Below are 6147 nucleotides of genomic sequence, written 5' to 3'. Positions count from 1 at the left end.
GCCATCATTGGGAAGAGAGGCCCCTTGGTCTTGCAAACTTTATATGACCCAGCACAGGGGAAGGCCAGGGCCAAGTAGTGGGAGTGGGTGCGTAGGGGAGCAGGGGTGGGGGTGGGGTATGGGGAACTTTCGGGATAGCATTTGAAATGTAAATAAAGAAAATAAATAAATAAATAAAATAAAATATATAATTAAAAATAGTTGAAAAAAAAAAAAGAAGAAGAAATGGGTGAGTCGTATTTAGGGCATCCCAATCATATTGGAAGAAATCCACAGGTTCCTTGTTTCTTTGTGTTTTTTTGTTTTGTTTTGTTTTGTTTATTTGCTATGTTTTGTTTTACGGGGACATTTGGGCTTACTATTTTCTCACACATACACTAAGAGATGGGCATAACATTTCCATGAGTTTAGATTGACCAATTTACATTTCTAGTTCTTAAGGAAAACATTTCTTGATGAAAAATACTTTGTCTAGATGAGTTTGGAGGATTTTTTTTTTTTTTTGATTCCTAATTATCAGACAAGGTATTGATTGGATATAAATTTAGCAAGTGGTGGTCTGGGGATGGATTTGATGGAGGGTGGAAGACAAAGGCAGGAGACACAAGGCTCCTAAACAGCCGGCCACAGAGCGTTGGAGAAGCCGATAAACACATGTGCCTTTTAGGGAAAGTAAGCTGGCAGAGTCACACTCTACACTGTTGGACTTCTCTGTCTCTAAAACCTGCAAAGAGACTCGTCAGGAGTCTGCGTCTAATCCTGAAGAACCTGAAGCAAAGCTGAAAACTGTCCAGAACAAACACCAAAGGCCATGCCCGCCCTCTAGGTGAATGTGTCGAACAAGCTTGTGATCCTGATAGAATTTTAAAAGACTCATCTAAAATCCTTACTGAGAGAAATCTTTTACCCCATTTGAGACCCTCATTAAAAAAAAAAAAAAAACAACAACAACAACAAAAAAAAACAATCCCAGGATTTTGAACAGATTATTTCTCTGGTTTTCCAGCTAGAGATATCAGGCAGCCAAAACCACAGGATAGGCAACCATTTCTCTCAGTTCTTGATCTCAGTGGGCAGCACTTGCCAGACACTGGTGTGTACTTTGAAGACCTAGCATCTTGAAAAGCCAGTCCTGACTCAGCAGTATTTCCAGCAAGCTCCCAGTGAGGCCAGTGGTGCACGCTTAGCGAGTGGGAAGTCTCTAACTGTGAATCCAATCCTACACATCTACTGCACAAAGCCCTTCCCAGCAGCCCCTCCCATGCTCTCCCATCTATATCCTTACCTCACTCAGTCATCACTCACTTAACCTAAAGCTAACAGACGGGGAAGCCATCACCAGGGTTTGGGTAAGAAGAATAACTGACTTTTTTTTCTTTAGAATGATCTTACGTTTATTACAGCTGAGTTTCAATGTTTCTCTGCTTTTTGTGGTACTTAACATTTGATGTCTCTGTAAGTTTTGAAGCAAATTATAAGTAATGAATATGGATGATTTGCATCCGAAGCCCGGAGCCAGGCTGAAGCTATTATGATATTGCTTTCAAGAGATGAACTCAGAGTTAGATCGTACCAAAACTTACACTGTCACAGCCCAGTTAGTAATTGATGTCAAGCCTGTGTAGACCTATTCTTAGCTTCCTCGTGTGTTTGCAGTTGAGAACGACTTCCTTCTCACTGTTAGTTACCCTTTGTGGATTCAAAACACTGATGATTCAAAGATGAGCAAGGCCTGGGATCAGAAAGATTTGTTTGTGAGGGGAAAGTCAGAGCCGTGTGCATGTTAGCCACTGTGTATGAGTAGCTGGGGTTACTCATTACATTTTCAATAAAAGAGAAGTCTCCTGACAGTTTCTAAAGTGGGAGCTGAATGAGCAAGGCTGAAAGATTCTGGAAACTGATACAGCATTTGATAAATTTTATGTGACTAAAGGCGATCCAAAGATGTCATTTCAATTTTTAAAAACATTACTATATTTATTTATCTACTTAGCCTGTGAAGGATATGTGTGTGTGTGTGCATGCGCACTCCTGTTTGTGTGTGTGTGTGTGTGTGTGTGTGTGTGTGTGTACATGCACATGTACAAGCTGTGGCATACAGGTGGAGGTCAAAGGACAACTGGCAGGAGTGGGTCATTCCTTCCATCATGTGGGCCTAGGGAACTAAAGTTGAATGACTAGGCAAGCTCCCTTTACAGAGCTGTCCAGACGGCCCGTTCTATGTATAATGGAATGGAACCAAATACCTTTTGAACACATTTCTATAAAAATCCATCTAAGAAACACATTTAAATATAATTCTTTTTCTTCCTCAGTTTATTTCAATAATTCATGTATTTCTTTAACTGTTCTCCTGTATGGAAATTAGGTGAGACAGAATGTTTAGTGAAAACAACACTAATTGTGTGAAGTGACATTCTAAACCTCAGCATGGAACAAAAGACATGGTGTCAGGTGACAGCCTTGGCTTGCTGCTATTTACCCATGCTACTCCACGTGAAGAGTGCGCTCTGTCTCCATTGGGGTTATTTGTTTCTCACTGCACACATAACCCAAAATGTATTCCTCCCACCCCTCCTTCTACACCTAATACTATCAAAAATAAAAGGCATGGGATTGGAGCTTTCAAAAAAATTAAAGCTAGAAGAAGATTCTTTTAAATATCTGAAAACTTTATGTTTCCTAAGGACAAATGAGGAACCACATTTGTTTTTTGAAAGCTTTCATGTTTTATTCATCACATATTTTTTTTTCATTTACTTTCATCTTATCTTTAACTCTAAGACATTTGAGAATACTTTCAGACATTCATCCACCACCGTCTAGTTTTAACAGATGGGAACACTCTGGGTAGATAGCTGTTATGTTGTCTGTTAGGGTTTTTTTTTTTCCATTAAAAAGAAATATTTCTTAAAATTCATATTTAAAGTCTAAGAAACTGGGAACCTTACCAACGGGTCGGGTGAACGGCCAACACTGAAACTGTTTCCTATGCTTCATTCACAAGCTCATCAGAACTTTAATAGGTGAGATGGGGGCCTCTTTTCTATGCTTTGTGTAGCACTTGGGTGTTCAAAGTATGATGGCATCTTCTGTATTTGTTTGGGGAACAAAGAGCTTGTCTGCCTGGTTCAAAGTCTGAAAGACAACTGTTTGTTTTTCTTTACATTGATGTTTATAATTTGAAATGTTTTATCTTTTTTTTTTGATTATTTGCTATTCAAAGTATCATGCTACATAATTTTAGATAAGCGATAAGTAGTCTTATCTGTAATATTAATTTAGACTTCTGCTTAAACCTTAAAGAAAAAAAGTCCCATAAATGAAGTGCCTGTAGTTGCTCATCTATTGGGTTTTTCTGTTGGAGTTTGAGTCTTTCCTGGCTGGGTTCATATAACACCGCCCCCCCCCCCGCCTCCCATTTTACCAAAAGAATTATGTTTAAGTGGCCACCTACACTTGACAACATCCTGATTCAATAAATAAAATTAGAGTAATATTTTTGCACTTCAAAGAATGCTTTTGGGTTTTCTATGGATAGACAAACACTTAGCTCTTTCTAGATTCTCATTTTAAGGCATGCTTCTCATGATTTGGAAGTATTTGATTTCCCCCCCTCTGCACTAAGACTATAAACTTTAAAGCTAACTTCCAAAACCTTCAGAATTACTTTAACAGTGACATGTTTAATTGCCGATTCTTATTTTTTTGATCAAGGTAGTCAGTGGATCAACCTAGAGAGTTTTCAGTTCTTCAAAATGGAGTTCATGAGTCAGAGCCATTTTCAGATGAAGTGTAATGGTTCCTACCATTGTGCATTCAACATTGTTAACCATTAATCGTCACGACCTTAACGCACACAACTTGGGTGTAGGAGAGAACATAAAAAACATTTTATGCACCTGCTTCATAAGGAAAAATTAAACCCGAGTTTCTCACATAAGTCTTGAGCTCATATATATGCATGTTAGTGTAATTTGTGTAATAAATCAACCCTATTTGGCTTGCCTTTTCTATAGTCGGCTAAGCAAATGAGTACCACCTCATTAAGGAACATCTGGTGAGTAATTTTCACCTGGTTTGAATAAGTGATTTTTACACTGAGATGTTATCACATCATTAATAAAACATCACCATGAATCTTATTCGTCTCCTTTCCTCACCCCACCTGTAGAATTTTTCTTGGTGGGTAATGGGACTTTTGCTAAAATGTAATTGCGTTTACTTGTACAAAGACAATTTCCACCCTCTTAAATCAGTGTAAAAGGCCTCATGCTGTGCTCGCAGACTATATAGAAAAAAATATGTTGCTGTGTATAATTCTGTTTTTACTTGAGAATTTCCAAGATGGGCAACCTAACCTCTACCTTTTAGGTAATTGAAACTTACATGGGAAGGATTGGGAAAGCGCATGTCTCTGCTTGTACGCGCTAGTATTAAACATGAATCTCATCGGACAATAAAAGTGACGTGCTTGGAGACGGCAGTGCACGGGAGCATTCATCCAAAGGCAAAGCCAATAGGCAGATTCAGAGCGCTCAGGCTGCTTAAGAGCAAGATCCAGAGCAGGTGGGTACCTGGAAAAAACATCCAGGAAGGCCTCAAGGAAGCCAAGACCCGGGATGCCAGGGATGAGAGAACTCCCCTCGGGCTTGAACGCCATTGGACCCCCGGGCCGCGCCACTCGCTAGCATCGCCGCCGGCCTGCTGGTCAGGAACGCCGGGGCTCGCGCAGGTTGCCACGCGGTGGCTGCCGCGCGGGCGGTGACTGTCGCGAACCTTGCCGAGTCGCGGCGCTCGGGAGCTGCGCCGGCTGCAGCCGGTGCTGGCCGGGCGGAGGTGCGGCCGGTCCCCTCGGGGCGGGGCCGGGGCGGGGCGTCGGGCCGCGCGGCAGGTGTGGGCGCGCGGAGGTGGCACAGCCCGCGGCGCCTTCGACCTGCGCACAACGCGGGACGCAGAGGCGCGCGCGGAGTGCGGGGAGGCCGCAGGTAAGCGGGCCCGGGCGCGCGACGAACCACCCGGGCTTGGTGAGGTCGCCGAGGCGGCTCGGCGGCGCGCGTGGGGAGCGGAGGCGCGGGCCCGCACAGCCACCCGCGCTCGGCCACACGCTCGGGCCGCGCGCGATCCTCGAGCGCGCAGAGAAGCGGAGCGCGGCGTGCGTGCTGGAGCGCTCTCCGCTGGGGAGTCCCCGCGTTGCCCACGCACCATTTCAAACTCCGGGTGCTTTGGAAACTTCCCGGGGGCTCCTCCGGTGGAGTGCACAGAAATGAGGCGTGCGGTGAGAACCCCACGGCCGAGGATTCGCTTGTTTTCAGTTCGTACTCGTATGGTGGAAAAAGGATGAAGGATGTTCGTCAGCTCCTGACCCTTCTCTCGGTGACCCTCCCTAGGAAGGCCCCGGCTCCTCGGCTGCTGCAGGGTTTCCTCAACCAGGCAGTGGCCGCGCAGTGGGCAGAGAAACGGGCTCAGGTGGCCTCCTAAAGAGCTAAGGGACAGAGACAGCTTTGTCCCTGTCTTAAAGGCAATAGGGCTCAAAACCTGCACCAAGGGTTGGAGCTGTGGCTCAAGTCAGCCACACTCCTGCCTGGGGACTGCTTCTGGAATCCGAATCCGGTCTTTCAGCTTCCTCATTGAAATCCTGGCACCTTTGAAGTGGAATTAGCGGGGGAAGTAGGCACGATTTTTTTTTTCTTTCTTTTTTTTTTTTTTTTTTTTTTTTTTTTTTTTTTTTTTTTGGTGCGGGAGTTTATTACCTGTGGATTAAAATGCTTGGTGAGCGGAAGTTTCGACAACGCTCAGTTTTATAATTTGTTTTGAGGAAGTTTTGGTTGACTTGATTTTTGTTTTAAGTGATTTAAAAGTGACGGTCGACTTTAGGTTTATTGAGTTTCATGTTTGGTTGGAGGGGAGCTAACTTTTTAAGTTGTTTTCCATTGTCATTCTGGTTATTTTTCAGTATCTCCAGAGGCAGTTCCTTAGGTACTTTATCTTGATTTTTATCATCAAAAGAAGGCTTAAAATAATATTGTGCGGTTGTCCCCCACCAAAGAAGTAATATAGTTAGCCTCCTTTCTCCTTTGTAACTTGTACAGGGCCTCTTGAAAACTAGGTTGGGTCCCCAAATAGGCACTTTTGATTCGTGTTTAA

At 43.6% G+C, this 6147-nt stretch overlaps 1 long non-coding RNA gene across 3 annotated transcripts in view; it reads left to right on the top strand.

Moving 5' to 3' along the window:
* Nucleotides 1–1303: 1303 nt before the first annotated feature.
* The window catches only part of LOC110323789, a 32445-nt gene continuing 27601 nt past the window's right edge, over nt 1304–6147 (top strand). Inside the window, exons 1-2 of one of the 3 annotated variants that reach the window (XR_002380643.1) lie at nt 1304–1349; nt 4375–4569. This is a non-coding gene — a long non-coding RNA (uncharacterized LOC110323789). Of the gene's footprint in view, nt 1350–4374; nt 4570–4902; nt 4989–6147 lie in introns of those variants that run through there. The other 2 variants (XR_003844092.1, XR_003844091.1) reach the window with 2 other exon arrangements.

This window comes from Mus pahari, chromosome 6 (assembly GCF_900095145.1).
Source record: "Mus pahari chromosome 6, PAHARI_EIJ_v1.1, whole genome shotgun sequence".
NCBI lineage: Eukaryota > Metazoa > Chordata > Mammalia > Rodentia > Muridae > Mus > Mus pahari.
The sequence above is the reverse complement of the archived record's forward strand: the minus strand, read 5'-3'. Positions and strand labels throughout refer to the sequence as shown.